This window comes from Bidens hawaiensis, unplaced genomic scaffold (assembly GCF_021521415.1).
Source record: "Bidens hawaiensis isolate Kalapana, Puna unplaced genomic scaffold, B.hawaiensis_p1.1 tig00025819_1, whole genome shotgun sequence".
Classification (NCBI taxonomy): Eukaryota; Viridiplantae; Streptophyta; class Magnoliopsida; order Asterales; family Asteraceae; genus Bidens; species Bidens hawaiensis.
In genome coordinates this window covers 1-18,236 of record NW_027494148.1, presented here as the reverse complement: position 1 = coordinate 18,236, position 18,236 = coordinate 1, and the positions used below count along the sequence as shown (strand labels likewise).

At 32.9% G+C, this 18,236-nt stretch overlaps 1 pseudogene; it reads right to left on the bottom strand.

The window, feature by feature from the left end:
- Positions 1-14,709: 14,709 nt before the first annotated feature.
- On the bottom strand, positions 14,710-15,190 carry LOC143572380 (ylmG homolog protein 1-2, chloroplastic-like; annotated as a pseudogene).
- Positions 15,191-18,236: the final 3,046 nt, after the last annotated feature.

Here is an 18,236-nt window from a genome sequence, read left to right as displayed (position 1 = left end):
TTAATATGAAATTCCGTATTTAGTTTATCTTCTTATCTTACTCGCTTTTAAATTTATCTTACTCACTTTTAAATAAAGGTGATATCAAATCAAAATTCACTTGGCCATCAAAAGCATGGTGTAAATTATACCCCACAACTTTTTTGAAACATCATATATTTATCAATAAAATATTATATAACACATATACTGATTTAATTTATTTTTTACTGCAAATTAGTATATATATTAAAAAGAGGATTTTCTTCCCCATAGAAAAACACTATTTAATTACTATTCAATTTTATAATATATTATTGTATTTTATTTTTTTATTAAATAACTTTTACTATATATTTATTATCTATATTTATATATTTTTTTAACTTTTTTTAAAATACATTAAAGATCTATATACTATCACTTGGTTTTTATTCCTTTTACTTTACTTTTTTTTTCATTTAATTATAAAATTTAACAAACTAAAATTTTAAACTTTAAATTTGAGCAAGTGTCAACTTTACATGTTTTATTTGTTTGTTAAACTATTTTTTTTAACTTTACTTTCGTATTTCTTATAGTTGGTCCTACAATAACCAATATTTTTATCATGATTTAAATTAGTATATATATTCAAAAGAGGATTTTCTTTCCCTCAGAAAAACACTATTCAATTTACTATTCAATTTTATAATATATTATTGTATTTTATTTTTTTATTAATTAACTTTTACTATATATTTGTTATCTATATTTATATATTTTTTAACTTTTTTTTAAAATACATTAGAGATCTATATACTGTCACTTGGTTTTTATTCCTTTTACTTTACTTTTTTTTTTCACCTAATTATAAAATTTAACAAACTAAAATTTAAACTTTAAACTTGGACAAGTGTCAACTTTACATGTTTTATTTGTTGGTTAAACTATTTTTTTTAACTTTACTTTCGTATTTCTTATAGTTGATCCTACAATGACCAATATTTTTATCATAATTTAAAAATATTCCATCATCACATGTTTTTATATCCACGCTTCGATGTTTGATACCGCGCCTTTAAAATATGTTTTTTTTGGCTTACAAATTTGTATTGGTGCCGCCATTACTAACTGAATTTGCATCGGTTAGCAGCTATAATGTGCTGGTTTTTTGATTTTACATATGATAATTTGTTATATTTTGGCATTGACGGGCTTATTTATTTTGTTTAGTTCCAATGTTGTAACTTGATACATGATGATTTCGCGTCAACTCCCAGCACGTTCATGGTTTAACGTTTTGATGTATGTTTTTTTGTTCGGTTCAATGATCCCGTCACGAAGTGCGGTTCCTAAATCCTAGTTATATAAATTCGAGATATTTGATTTTTCAAATCAACGTATTATTTATTAATTATTACGGGAAGTAGACAAAACTAAGCCACCCTCGATCATTTTCCTAAAATTTGCTAAGCTAATATACTAGATAGTAGGTTGTTTAGTAACCTTTGAATCATTCGAAGACCACTGACTAAGAGGTAATTCTGAATTATTCTGCATCCCTTAGATTCTTAATCTACCGTTAAGAGATCTCATTAACAATTAAGTGGTTTTTTTAGTGAACCTAACACAATCTTAATGAACTTATTAAAAAGATTCCAAAGAGACTCTAAATCTATATAGTTTTATGGTATGTTAAAATAAAAGGATTTAGTTCAATAGTTTTTTTTTTTACGGTCGCTTTAGTTTCATTCTAATTTCAATCAATTTTTAGCTTTTAATCTCTCCATTTTCACTTTTAACCTTTTACTATAAAGAGCAAAATATCATCCATTAAAAAAGAAACCAATCCAAAAAGGTCTTGGTTTGTGCTTTGTTGGACCTATTCCAATCCTAAATTCCACACTCTATTATCTCTCTTTCACATGATTAATAATGACTTGATGACAGACACAATATATATTAAACACCCAGGAAATAAAAGAAATTAGTTATAAGAAAAAAACCCCGTCTCTCTCTAAATGCTCTCACCACCACACAGACACCAACGTTAGGCCCCTCCCATATTTTTTTGGTTGATTCTTGCCCCATCATAGGTCCATTTAAACATGAGACTAGTAATTGCACGTATATGCGCGTCGCTGCGGGCCAAATTGGTGTGGTGTTTTGCTTATGTTATGTTCATGTGGCCCTAACCTGCAAAGAATTAGCCTGGTTCTCAGTTTCAAATTTGCAAAAAGTTCAACCTAACAGCCTAAATAATTTTCAAACATGAACTATGGCCTTAACAAAATTGTATCCAACAACAAAACAATCATAACAATATCTCTCTCTCCAAACACCCCCCCCCCCCCCCCCAACACACACTCACCAAACAAACAAACAAAAACCTACTACTAGTAGTCTAGTAGTAATGTTATTTTAACAATAACAGACAAATGAATGTCTAACTTTAATGTCTGGATTCATGGAGTGCTCCATAAGGTGCACTTCAACGTATTGTCGAACTTTAATAATGGAGAATTGATTTGAGAATCAAAACAAAAACAATATTGATTTGTCTAACTTTATTTGTAGCTATTTTATTTATTAAACAATGTAACTTATTTATCAAGCAATGATTATTAATTTTTTTCAGTGTTGTAAAACTCGGCTTAGGTGGCCGAGTACTCGGCGCCTAGGCGCTCCTCGGCACTTCACTGCACCACTTTTATTCTCCAAGGTCAAAAAACTCTGAATCGGATCTAGGCGGTCCAACTCGGACCTAGGCGGCTCTACTCTGCCCTAGGCGGTCCAACTCGGTCTTAACAAAATTTTGACTTTTATTAGAAAAAAACCAATTTTTCTAAGAGCCGACCACTGCTCTTTTTCCTTTTCACGCTAAGACGCAACCTAATTTTTGTTTTAAACTCGCAACCACCATTGTTATCATTCGATTCGAAGTTCTAAACCCGCAAACCTCTTATTTTAGTTTGATTGAGTTACGTCTTTCATCAATAGAGATATGTTCTTGAACTAATATGTAAGTATTATTAGTTGTTTTTATATTTTTCGTTTATATTTTGTAGAATATTTAGTAAACTTTTGATATTTGGCATATACATAATCTCGACAACTTAATTTCTTTATAAAACACCATGCCAAGTACTCCCCGAGTACACCCAACCTAGACCGAGTACTCGCAACTCCCTAGTCGACCGCCCTGGGAGCGCCTAGCGACTTTTGCAACCTTGATTTTTTTAAACACATATTATTTCTATAAGTTTAATAGGGTTAATAATTAAATTCTTTAGTAATTAAATATAACAAATTGGAGACCCCGCACATTACGGTGGCTCGAACTTCATTTGTTGAGGAACTCTAACGCCTCTGTTTGTTACCTCGCCTGAAACCTGGAAGGTATTCAAACCCTCTCTTTGTGGTTTCTTTAAAATGGCGTGTTGCGACCGAAACACAGCTGTAGGTTGGTCAGTATCGGTTTGTTATGCTACTGAAAAAATAAAGTATTTTGTGACCAGAGTTGAAAGTGGAAAAGTTTTGGGGCTAAAAGTGAAAATGTTTTTTTTATGAATTTGAAAAGGTCCAAAAGTTTTGTGACAAAGTTGAAAGGCTAAAGTTTTATAAAATTTGTAAAAGTGTAAAAGTTTCGTAGCCAAAGTTGAAAGCCTAGAAGTCTTGAGCCAAAAGTGTAAAGATGGGAAGCGTTGATGACAAAAGTTTGAAGAACAAATTTGTGGTGGCAAAAGTCCAAAGAACAAATCTTTTTAAGTTTGAGAGACTTGTGACAAAAGTGTAAATGTATGAGAATTTTGGTGACGAAAGTTTAAAGAATAAACTTGTTGTGGCCAAAGTAAAAAAAAACAAACAAACTTGTGATGGCCAGAGTATAGAGTATGAAGAACAAAACTTTTACTAAAATACAAAGAATATTTTGGTGGCCAAAGTGTAAAGAACTAAACTTTGCCCGGTACAAAGACAAACTTTTGATGGTCAAATTACAAAGAACTAAACTTTATAAGTTGCCTTTTAATAATAATATAATATATGTTTATGCTTGTTTAATTAATTATTAATTAATATAATTAAATTTTTTTTATGTTAAATCTATTATGACTTATAACAAACCCAATAGAAATCTTAAGGTACTGTTTGATATGCCTGAATGAGAGGAGGAATGAAATAAATCAATGTGATGAAATGAAAAATGATTGTTTGGTTGGTTAACTGAATGGAATCAACCATTATACAAAGAATCTCATTCCACCAAACTAACCCCCTTTTTTTCATTCCATTCCCTTCACCTTATTCTCTAGGCAACACAACCTGAGAACTACCACCACCACAACTGGGCCACCATCACCATTGCCGCCACCACTTGACTGCTACACCGTTGCCACCATCTGATCACCCGCCACCACAACCACTGCTGCGGCCACCACCACCTGACTACCATCACTACCACTTGATGTCGCCGCCACCACCTGACCATCACTATCACCACCACATGATCGATGCCACGTACCACCACCATCATCGTCTCCACCATTGTCACCGCCATATATCACCACCATCGTCGTCTCCACCATTGTCACCACCACCGCCGCCACCTGACCACATCGCCGCCAATCCATTCCCTCATCCATTCCATCCTCTCTTCATTTCATTACCTCATACCAAATAGACCCTAAGATGTAATATAGCATTATAAATTAAATGCCAGATCGGATTATTAAGAGCTATCAAGGCCCAACAAAGTCATTTTAAAACGGATATGACTGTCTTGGATATACTATAACTTGTTGTCTGTTAAGATCTAATATGATTCACTACAAACCTAATACAACTCTTTAAGTTCTAATATGACATCGTAAAATGCATATTGGGTTATTTAAGAGCTGTTAAGGCCCAATAAGGTCCATTAATACAACATTGACCACTTATCGTTCGCTAAGATATATTTTAACTAGTTACAAACTGATATAAACAACCAACCGTATAAAACCGGACCGGACCGTATGATTTGGTTATATTATTTTTTAAGTATTATATAATATGTATATACAATAATATTATTAGGTATAATTATGTAGTTGTTGTGGCATATACAAATACTACTATTACTACAATAAAGAAAAAATTGGTTTCGGTTTACAACATGAAACCAAACCGACCAACGGTTTGGTTTGGTTCGGTTTAAAAGTTATACGGTTTGGTTTCGGTTTACAACTTAAAAAACCATTACTAACGTTTTGATTCACGATTTAACCTAAAAACCGCGAAAACCAAACCGTGAACACCCCTAGCTCGTGTATACTTTAAACGGGCCGCTTTAAGTATTTTTTTTTTGCTCATGAGCTGTTTCGTATAGGATCTCACTAAATTTTGACATATAATAAGTATAAGGAAAATTGGAAATAAATAATCACACCTTTTGTGTATTGGCCGATAATAATCGCACCTTTAAAAATCACTAGCAACGGTCCCACCTTTTAACTATTTTTGTCTCACTGGTCCTCCGTTAAAAAAATACTTAACGTCGTTATGTTTTTTCCCTACTTTCAAACCGATGTTTTAGGGTTTTTGATCGGAAGAGCGATACGAGTCGACCGATGTAAAACTTATCTCGAAATGGTGATCCAAACGACGAAATGATGTTTCAATTCAGGTGCTTGAATTTCCAATTAACAAAAATCAAGCCATTTGAATCACCGTTTCGAGATAAGTTTTACATCAGTCAACTTATATCGTTGTTCCGATCAAAAGCCCTAAAACATCGGTTTGAAAGTAGGGAAACAACATAACGACATTAAGTATTTTTTAACGGAGGACCAGTGAGACAAAAGTAGTTAAAAGGTGGGACCGTTGCTAGTGATTTTTAAAGGTGAGATTATTATCGGCCAATACACAAAATGTGAGATTATTTATTTCCAATTTTCCTAAGTATAAAACAATTTGAAACATATAATAAGTGTAAAACACACATTATTAACGAATAACTGCTGGGTCAATAAACTAAAAGAAACTAATGTTGTTTGTTTTCTTTTACTTCACTTAACCTATTTTAATCACAAAAAATCAACAAAGTTAGGTCATGGCCAGATTTTTTTGACAGCAACAAATTACATTAAAATTTTCACTGCTTGACAACAATTAAATGCAGCCAACTGCATCTTTACAACAATAAAATGCAGCAAAATTGCACTTCCTGAAAGGAAAAAAAAAATGAATTTTTAACACCATTAACTGCACTTTTAGATAACACTAAAATGCATGTAAACTGCACTTGTTGACAGAAAAAAAAATGCAGATAAAAACTACATTTTTGACAACATTAAAGTGCAATAAAAACTGCACTTTTTGACAGCATTAGCTAAGAAACAATCTGCATATTGACCACAAAACCAGAAAGCAAAACGCCCAAATGCAGTCTCCATGAAACATCGGAGCTCAATTTTCCCAAAAACGCCCCACCTCATAGGGCTGTGAATCGTATATTATAATTTTTGTTATTAAATTCAAGATGTACATTATGGCTGGTAGTCAAGTTAATCGTGGTGGTGGTGGTCGTCGTGCTGGTACTCGTGGAGGAAAGGCGCCAGCAGGGAGACAATGTGGTAGTGGTGGGGAGGAGTCTGGTCGTAATTATGCTGATGCTGTTGGACAGACTCCTAGCTCACGGAGACGTGACATTATTCATATTGAGGAGCCCAGTTATCGTAGTGGTGCTGATGTTGTTGGTCAGACTCCCATCTCACGGAGACGCGACATTCTTCGTATTGAGGAGCCCGAGGCTACTTTCGGGAGACGTAGATCCCAGGAGTCTGGTTTTGAAAGTAAAAGTAAGAAACCTGTTGAAGGAAAGAAATACTATTGTGGGAGATACGTTGTAACGCGTGGTGGTAAAACCGGGGGAACTGCTGATAGTCATAGTCGTGTGGCTAGTGGTGATTCGTTTGCTGATATGGCTGGGTATTACGTAACACTACGGTGCTACAGGATATCCCCGATGATGAGTATGATTCTAGTGAGGGTGTTGTGAATGATATTGCTGAAGAGGATGCTATTAATGATTTCCTGATGGTGAGGATCATGATGAGGTGGTTGACAACACATCTGAGAGGAACTTTATTAAACACATAGGGAAAAAGTATGTTCTAATTTAACTTTATGTTGTTTTTCATGTTATAAGTATACTTATATGGTTATTTTAATCATGCAGGTTTGCATGTCAACGTATTCTTAGGAGTGCGATACATACCCACGTACTTAAATCAGTTACCAGGTATGTAGGAGATAATTTTGGGGCAGTTTATCTTATTTCTTTTTAAATTACCGTAGAGATAATGTTAGGCTTATGGATGTTTATATTTATCAGAATTAGGGTTCTTAAACTCTGTATTTGGAGATCAAGCCTATATCGAATGTGGCTATTATCTTAATTTTAGTACTTTAGATTTTCAAGTTTCTATCAATGGTTCCATTGCCGGGAAATCGAATGGCGCCTACAACCCGGAATCTAGCAGATCAATTAGCAACAATTGCAGCACGATTAGGCATCATTCTTGCATCTTTAAGGGACGATGTTGAAGATATCAAAGTTCGGGTGATCGGAGATGGTTGTAATAGTGAAGAATCATACGATGATTTAGAACACGATGAAGGAGGTATTGTTATTGAAGATCCATCTGATCATGTTTTTGATGTTTAATTGGAGATTAAAGATCAATCTGAACATGTTTTTGGGAGTCAATTGAAGATCAGAGATGCTGCTCAATTGAAGGTTGGTGATTTGGAAAAAGACCAAACTACCCTAAAGTTGTTGCATACCAATTTACAGGTGAATATTTTGGAAGAAAATCAAATTCTAGTGAAGTTGTCGTGTATGTTGAACACTAGAAACAGGGGATACACTTACAGTCATCAAGTGTGGGTTAGTCCACTTGCACATAACAAAGTTATGGCATCCGTTGACAGAAGTGACTCGGATAAATTATGAGTTGTTGGCAAACGAGTTCCCCTTGTTTCGACTTGAGGACAAGTCGATTTTTCGAGCCGGAAGTATTTGTAACAATCGTCAATTTTCAGACCTGAAAACCCGACCTGCTAAATTTTTTTGTCTCTTTATTCTTTCTATTATTATTGTTCTCCGTTAATAAATAAAATAACGCGTATTAATCATTTTATCTTGGAATGTTCTATTTACGTTATCTCGTTACACGATTTCTTTTATTCGTTCAACAAATTTGTTAGTACGAAAACCACCCTAACATTTGTTTTATCATTTCTGACTTCACAATCAAACTCTAGGGACCAAGTTGCAAATTTTTAAATTAATTATATTTTTTTTTCTTCTTTTTGTTCTTCCCCACCGACGACAGCGACCCCCCCCCCCCCCCCCCCCTCTTTCTTCTTCAAGTTTTGATCCTCAAATCAAGCCGGAAAACACGGAAATTGACATAATCACTCGCGTCTTGTCCAACACGTTAATCAGATATATGGTAATAACGCGTGTTTGACAGCGAATTTGACCGAATATTCGTTTAAAAGGACCGCAGCTTCATTGACCCAATTCACCTATAAATACACGATCTTAATTCAATTAAACGTCACCACACCTTCCTCACGATATTCCAACCCTAAAGCCTAAGTTAATTACATTATACCTCACTGTTGGAGCCGTGCATCATCACATTCAGAGCCGTAAACCCGATTCGCCGTTCACCATCCATTCGAACGTTTTTCTGGTAATTGTAATATGCTTATGTTCGTTTTTACCCAATAAACATTAACCCCAACTCAATTTTAATAAACAATTAACGATTAAGCCAATTTGAATCCAAGGGTTTGTACTAGAAGAACATGAACTGGGTTGAAATCTATTTCATGCTTCATCTTCATCTACTAAACAACTTGCAGTGTTGGCCTGATGATCAACGCATGTGTTATTAAGGCACAAACTGGCCTGCGGCCGGGTTTGAGTCCTCCAGGCCCGGTTTGAGTATTTATTTTTTTAAAAACTCCTTTTTAATCATTTTTGTTATATCATTGCACTAGATAAACATTATATTCTATAAACCGAACGCCCGGTTTATTGCTTTCTTGTTTTTAAACCCTCGTTTCCTTATTATTATACATGTATACATATGTATGTATGCACTCATGCATGCATTTAATAAACAAGATAAAAAATATAGATATATACTAAATTTTTTATCACTCGCTTATTAAACCGAACTAATGACCTAATAACGGTCGGAACAAATTCCAGTAATATATAAATATTATTATATATAATATTCATTTATTTAACCGTAGTTCATATTTATTTAATTGGAAATTAAACCCAACGCAAAAAATGATGATGATGATGATGATGATGATGATGATGATAATAGTTTAAACCTTAAAGGACTCTAAATCTTTTTGAACTTATTAGAAACCGTTAAAGTCGTTTGCATTATTTTAATTGTCATACTCTCTAGTTACGTATATTACTTTACAAAACTTAATGATATTTAAACTAATAATATTTTTAATTAAAATTTTACTTAAACCCGACCGAATCTCGAATCCGTCATATGCCTTGTATTTGTAATAATTCCCTTATAACTAATTTATATTAAAGTTAACAACTAGGACTTTTGTTGGCATATCCCGAGGAGCTTGATCGCTTTTATCTTAACTTGTTGTCATCTCGTCTTTGTTAATCCACCCGTTAAGGTGAGTTTAAATACCCCCTTTTTCCATCTTTTATTATTTTTGGGGTAGCATGTATACCTTATCAACTTTACTCATGTTTTATTTATTCATCTATTGAAAACACAATTCAATTATGTCTATGTGTGATTATTACGCGCTTTATGATTATGCTCTATGTGTTTAAGTGTTTATTTTATGTTTGGTGGTTGGTATCTCATCATCATCTATTCTCATCTAATATGATCATACACTTATCTAAGTATCATTGATTTTGTATCAATAAGAACGGGTCTACATCTATTTAGTTGTTTACATTTTCATAAGTGCTGTAATGCTTACCATTTACATATGAATTGTGATTTACATATCTATAATATATATAAACGAAAACCCTAAAATCCTATGTGTCGCGATGTGGTCGCTCCCCCCTTTTATGGAAGCCACCAGATTGCTTAATCTTTAATTGGAGGCCTCTCATTGATTTAACCCAAATTCATTGGTATGGGTCTTACCAAAACCAGATAGCTCTTAAACGGGTTATAACATCTCATTAAATTAAAAATCAATTTTACCAATTATTTGATATGAAAATCCTATAAAATAGGGATATACTAAAATTTAATATCCAATTTAAAAAGAAAAATATATTATTTATAATTAATAAACAATTTTATAATAAAAACATAAGCGGGTCATGGGTCACCAAATCCAGATAGCTTTTAAACGAGTTATAACATATCATTCATTTATGAAATTCCTTCATCAGCAAACCCTAAGTATATTATTAACTTTTTACAATAAAGAAATTAAAATCCAAAAAATAAATATTAAAAAAACGAAAATGTAAAACAACCATTCGCTCAAGCCATCAGATTGCTTTATTTATAAATGAAGGTTTCTCACGCATTTGACCTGAATTCAAGGGTAAAGGTCTCACAAACCCCGATAGCTCTTAAACGGATTATAACATCTCATTATATTAAAAATTAATCTCATAAAATATTTGATATGAAAATCCTATAAAATAGGGATATACTATCCTACTTTATTTTTTTAAAAAAAGATATTATTTATAATTAAGAAACAATTTTATAATAAAGAAAATAAATGGGTAATGAGTATCACCAAACCTAGATAGCTTTTAAACCAGATTATAACATATCATTTATTTGTGAAACTATTTTATCATCAAGCCTCAAGTATATTAATTATTAACTTTCTTACAATAAATAAAATTAAAATCCAAATATACTTAAATAAATATTAAAAATGAATAATGTAAAATAACCCCCGTAATACGGGGGATAAAATCTAGTGTGTGTGTGTGTATATATATATATATATAGGGGTGGGTTCTAGTGAAAACTTCTCTTAAAGAGAAAACTTAAAAACTCCTAAAAAACTTCTAAAAACTATTTTTAACTTTTTTTTAAAAAAATTTTTTGAGGTTTCTTTTTTTTCCATTATTCTTATATATTGTTATTGGTTAGAAAAAAAAAACTTGTCGGTAACCTCGTCGGTGTAGTGCGCATGTGTAATAGTGTGCATTGCATAAATGCAAAAGTGTTTGTATTGCATAGAATACAACACTATTGCACATATTTGATACACACTATTGTATATATGCAATATAAGACTAATACACACATCGAATACACATTAGTACGTATGTGTAATACAACATTAACGCACATGTGCACCACATCGACTTTTATTTTATTATTATTTTTTTTCATATAATACAACACTACTACATATATACAATACACAAATATTGAATATATGCAATAAAACACTATTAAACTCAAAAATACATAGTAATACACATGTGTAATACAACGGTATCGCACAGTAATACGTATGTGCATTACAGCGGGGTTTTTATTTATTTTTTTTATATTTTTCAAGTGAATATAAGAATAATGGCTAAAACAGAGTTTTGAAAATATTTTTTTATTTTTAATTAAAAATAATTCTTTAGGAGTTTTTAGGAGTTTTTTAATTTTCTCTCTAAATGTGAGTTTTCTCTTGATCCTCTCCCTATATATATATATATATACACACACACACATAACTAAAACTTATGTATTCTCACCAATATTCGTGTTGACAAACTCTATTTTTATACATGTTACAGGTTCAAGTATTTGATATATTCAAGATCGAAGATAGTTAGTTGACCTTAGGATATTTATTCAAATTACAAATTATGATGTATTTACTTATTGAATTTGTGTACTTGTTTAATGTTAATGAAGTTAAATAATTACTGTCTCTTTATTTAGTATCTTTTGAGCTACTGTCCAATCAATACGTTATGCCCCGGCATGTTCCGCCTTTGGTCGGGGTGTGACAGTATTGATACATACCCACGTACTTAAGTCAGTTACCAGAGATGTAGGAGATAATTGTGGGGCAGTTTATCTTATTTCTTTTTAAATTACCGCAGAGATAATGTTAGGCTTATGGATGTTTATATTTATCAGAATTAGGGTTCTTAAACTCTATATTTGGAGATCAAGCCTATCTCGAATGTGGCTATTATCTTAATTTTAGTACTTTAGTTTTTCAAGTTTCTATCAGAGTGCCATTTCGATATTAGAACAACGTTTCGGTGGAGCTTGGGCTACGTTTAGACAGGTCCCGGTTAATAAAAAGAGGAAAATGTTTAACACCTTTCGGGTAATATCAGCCAATTATTTGTATACGCTATGATTATTTGTTTTTAAGGATCTAAATCAGTTTGGACCCGTTCATTTGAATTTCATTCTTGTTAACCGAAATCCAAAGAAACCAAGTTTGAAATTGTCTATTCGAATTTGTTTAACCGAATTCGATTATAATTATTTGTTGTTAGTAGTGTTTGTTCTAGATCGTTGCATATTTTCATAAAAAAAACTTACTGATGTATTAATTTGAAACAAATGAAGCTACTTTTGCTTTAAAATTACTTCAATATATGTGTGTGTGTATATATATATATATATATTTATGTGTGTGTGTCTGCTTGTGCATGTATGTTGCTACTGTTTACTTCATAATTAGTTCAATAAACAAATGCGTTAACAATTTTTTTGGTTTTTTTGCACACCCTTATTTGTTTTAATTTGTATGTTTATCTTTATTTTTACAGACTAAGTAGAAATAGGATCCACAAGATGACCAAGACATTTATGAAGGATTTATTAGCGTCCTCAAAGGTTGCTTTAGAGATATTATGAAGGGTTTTAGAGTAGAATCAAAAAAGAAAGCCAGGGAGGCAGGACACCATATTGCAGATGATGAAGAGAATTTTGAGATAACACGAAAATTTCCGCCTGATGTTGTGCCTCCTGAACGATGGAAAAGTTTATGCAAGGCTGGGAAAATACATTAATTTTCTTTTCTTAAATTGATTTCTCTTTACATATTTTTATTGGCGCTTAACGGTTCTTACCCGCTAAAACTGAATCGAACTGGACATGGCATATGCTTTTACCAATTACAGTAATGGAATACCTCGCAATGGTTAAAAAGGTCCGCAGCAAGGAGAAACAATCGTTCCAATGATTTATCCTGTCATGCAAGCGGGTCTATGGGTTTTGATGAGCATCCTATCCAGTTGGTAAGCTGATCATATTTATGAAGTTTAGTAGTTGTTTGTATATGTAAAATACTTATCAATCACATTAAATCCTTTTTATATAGGATAAACGAAATGGTGGACCAGTTGGCTTTGACATAGTCTTTATTGATACTCACGACACTAAGGAAAGCACAAAAAGATTACAAGATGGGGAAGTTAATGTCAATGACTTGGAAAAGTTGGAGTTTGTTACGGATCGATCAAAACAATCGTTTCCAAGTTCTCTTTATCATTTATATATAGTGCATCAACTTTTAGTATAGCAACAATCACTTTGTTTTGATAAAATGTAGGCATCTTTCACTAAGAAACTTGAGAGGCTGTATGGGAAGGATCGCAATCAGAATCTGAAAGATCGTGAATATCTTGCTGTGTGGGAGAGTTTGCATCCCAACAGTAGTAGTCGCTGGATGTTCAGGATAGGATCTTCTGATCCACATTTCTTGGTTGCTGGGACACCATCATTCGTAGCTTACGGGCATAGATCACTCAGTGGTGGGCAACAGTCACAGGAGGTATTGCTATTATTGTAATTGTTATTTTTATTATTGTTTAGGAATTACACTGTACTATTTTGATCATATTTTTTGGCTTAGTTGTTACCGGGTTTGGAGGAAAGGTTTTGGAAATCATTGTTTTCATGTTGCATTGCATTGTTTGTTTAGGCATTGTTGTCGAGTTAGGCCCGGCTTTGTAAATCATGTTAACATGTTTATATGCATATGTGTGTATGTAAATATGTGTTGATTGGGTATGTTAAGTAGGTTTCAATGTTTTGGATATGGGTGACATCGGGTCGCCTTGGTAAATTACAATGTTATTCTATTAGGTTGTTAGTTGATTTAATAGGTTTTTTAGACAGTAACAAGTTCTTGTTAGAATTTTATATATTTGCTTATTTGCAATATTTTTTATGGACTCGTTTTGATTACAACTAGTGTTGATCTGCACATACTTTAAGCACATATCGTCTTCACCTAAACCTTTTTTAGCATGTGCACACTTGTTTGTTTGAATGTATTATGTTATTGATTATAGACAGAATTACAAATTTTGTCCTTTAAACAAAGCCAATTTATGGATCGTGTCCCTTTTTAGTTTTCTTACAGGCGGTGTCCTTTAAACATTTTTTTCCTACACGTTATCTCCTTTACGCTAACTGGGTTAGAAAAACTCAGTTAAAAAACGTCACGTGAGTCGCATGTGAGGGCTGTTTGGTCTTTTCATCTATACCTGCAAATGTATGTCAGTTCCCTCCTCTTTTAACCCCCCCCCCCCCCCCCCCCCCCCACCCGGATTAGGGCTTCAATTCAATAACCCAAATGCATCGGAGTTTAGAGTGGCCGGTAGCGTCGGAGAAACAGCACCTCACAAAACTAATAGCCGACAACAGCTGCCGGTCACACGGAATATTCGGAACCAACTCAACAAAACCCACTGTAGATATCCAGCCACTTGGCCATTCCGGCCGCCGCCACCGTCAACGGCGTGTGCAGCCGCGCCAGCCGCCCACTCATGGTGGCGAAAAACAAACTGCCGCTGGTGGAAATCAGGGTTTGCTGAACGTTTGGATTTAGGGCTAAACTGGTGAGTTTGTGGGTGAATAGTTTGAGAACGTTGACGGCGATTGCAATTAACGTTGACCATGTTCGAGTTGACCCGGTGAGTTGGAAACCCACTTGTGGATTTGGGTTTAGTGTTGGAGATTGCGAGGATGATGATGAGGCGAACACTAGGGATTTCTTAGGGGTTTGAGTTTAGGGAAAATTGCATGGGTTTTGAAGGGAATTGGGGATTGAGTTTGGGGAAAGTGATGATTGAGGGCTTGTGAGGGTGAAGGAGAGTGTGGGTTTGGAGGATTAGGGTTTGTGAAGCCATTATAGGAGATACAGAGGAAGAAGCCATTATAGATGAAAAGACCAAACAGCCCTCACATGCGACTCACGTGACGTTTTTTAACTGCGTTTTCCTAACCCAGTTAGCGTAAAAGACATAACGTGTAGGAAAAAAATGTTTAAAGGACACCGCCTGTAAGAAAACTAAAAAAGGGACATGATCTATAAATTGGCTTTGTTTAAAGGACAAAATTTGTAATTCTTCCTTGATTATATATGCTTCAACAATTTGTAGGTTCAAGAAGTTCGATCCGAACTAGAAAAAGAACGCGACGCTCGACAAGACTTGGAAAACCGTTTAGAACAAATGGAACAAGATCGTGAAAGAGAGCGGGTTGAACGAGAGGAAAGGGAGCAACAATTACCAAAACAATTTGAAGAAATCATGAAAAAGTTGGCCGATAAGTAATCTTAGTATGTTATCTATTAAAACATGTATTATCTAGAACATGTGTTGTCTAGAATTATTTTGTGAACCGCATCGCGTGTGTTATATGTTTTTTTTTGTGAAAGGCATGCGCTAAATATTGTGGTCATTTTGTAACCAAACATGTGTTTGTAATTGAAAGGTTATAAATGGGTTTTATATGTATTTTTGGTACACAAAATGGGGTTTCCCAAATTCTGTATTTTTGTACGTACAAAAAAATTTTATATTTTAGCATTCGTCGGAATATTGTAGGTAAAGGTAAAAAATAAAATTTGTCTTTTGGCGAAAAATGGTGTAGAAAGAAAACTTTGTTGTTGGAAAGTTGTCGGAATAAAAAAATTAATTAGCTGTATTTTAATTAATGAAAGAATTAATATGTAATTGTTAATTTTACCAATGAATATAAAATAATAGTGAAAACACAATTTTGTGGGAAAATTGTAGCTAACACAAAGAAAAATAAAAAATAGTTTTTGTGGGAATTTTGTGGGAAGTTAGCGACGATTTATTTTTGTGTCTAATTTGTTGGAAGTTTTGTCGGAATGTTGTCTAGATAGGTTTTTCCTACGAGGGTTTTTTCGACAACGCCTTTTTGTTTGAAATTTGTGTTGTTTCTGACAATTTTCATACGAAAAACGCCGTTGGAAAATAGCCAATTTTCTAGTATAAGGTGCACTCCAACATATTGTAGGACTTTAATAATTGAGTATTGGTTTGAGAATACCTATACCCCCCGTTCCAAACGGAAACCATTGTCATTCCTACTCAAATATTAACATTAGACATTATAGTCTATGGGGTTGATCCAAACGGGTAAATCAATTAGTGAGATACATAAACTAGTCAACATGTCCAAAACAGTTTAGACGTTTTAGCGTATCACATTAATTTTACGTCATAACCATAGAATATTAATTATTATTACTATTTAGAGAAATAATAATAGTTAGTGCTTGTTTGGGATTGATTATTTAAGTCAAAAAGGACTTATTAAATTATGAATTTTTTAAAAGTGGTTTTTAAAAAAAAGTGTTTGAATTAGCTTATATGATGGGGAAAGTCAAAATGATTAAAAAAGAAAACTATTTTTTTAAATGAGTATAATGGGTTTTGAGAGTTTAAGGGGTGTAATGGTTAAATCAAATACAATAAGTTAATAAGTTACACTTTCCTAACTTATCAAAACCTCCTTATTTTGTCTTGTTGATAAGTTAATATCCATAAATCCTTTTTGTTTGCCAAACAACTTATTAACTTTTTAAAAACTTAATAATTTATAAGAAGACTCAAATAAGCAATCTCAAACACTACCTAAGTTAATAAACGATAAATAAAAAGTTATTGTAACACTCTACTTCTGAAATGAGTTCAAACTTTTTTTTCTTTTTAAAACAACCTAGTTATTATTATGTTAAAAAATAATTGTTTGGGGATGTTAAATCATGAAAATTTAATAAATCATTTTCAAAAGATGAAAACTAGCTCTCTATCTCTAAATAAAAAATTACACTAAAACTCATTATATTTTCTCTCTCTATTTCAATTAAATAATATTTTTATACCTTTTATCTTTCATTCACTCACAACCACTCTCAAAATATATTAAAAAACTATAAGGGATGAACAGTAACTTTTCAAATATACAGAAAAATCAATACTTTTTCTAAATCACCCTCCAAATTATAAAAACACCCTCACACAAAATAAGGGGTTGGATGAGAATGCTCTTATGTAAGGCTATGTTATTTTTAGACATTATGCTTTATTTTTTAATGATTTTTTTTTTATTTTATAATTAACTAGTATTATCATTTACCCAATTCAAAGCTAGCCAAACCGAAAAGTCAGAAATCGACTGAGAAAATTTCAAAACCATAAACTTATGACACACATGGAAATTAAAACTTGGAGGTCGATGAGGAGCTTCTTAGCCGATTATTTACTCGGACACAAATTTTTGCCAGTGCTTGTCTTTTTATTAGTTATCTTTTTATTTTAAACTCATGGAGCTTCCTACCGAGTTATTCATTTGAAGACGAAGACACGACCACTACAAAGCAACAAGCAGCAGTTGATGCAAGCAACCATGTGATTTTATAATTAATTAAAGTTTATATGCTATGTTTTGAAAGGGTACATGCAATTGCAATGTAGTCTTTAAATCAATGTTTTGAAACCCGGACCGGAAACGGGTAAGTACAGCGGTCCGGGTGGTGGCATTTAGCCCGTTCTCTAAATAACCGACCGGCTTTTGAAATTTGGCGGTAATTTAGTTTCTGCTTGCTTTGAAGTATTTTTCTAGATCAGAAAATCAAAATCTATTAAACCCACCACCCTAAAGACGCAATTAGTCATCTCCCACTATTTTGCTGCATACTCAATTAAATCTAGTCGGCTATCTTATGAATCTAAGATGAGTATCGAATACCAAGCAACTATTATATTATGTTTCACATAACTAAATTACAAGTAAAAACTAGTGAAAATAGAGATTACTAGATAGGAAGAGTATGTAGTAGATCTGGATGGTAAAAAGTAAAAACTGAGGGCTCATGATATCTTCTTTTTGCAAAATTTAACATATTGATACAATGGAACCCTAACTAGTTCCTTCTAAGTGTTACTG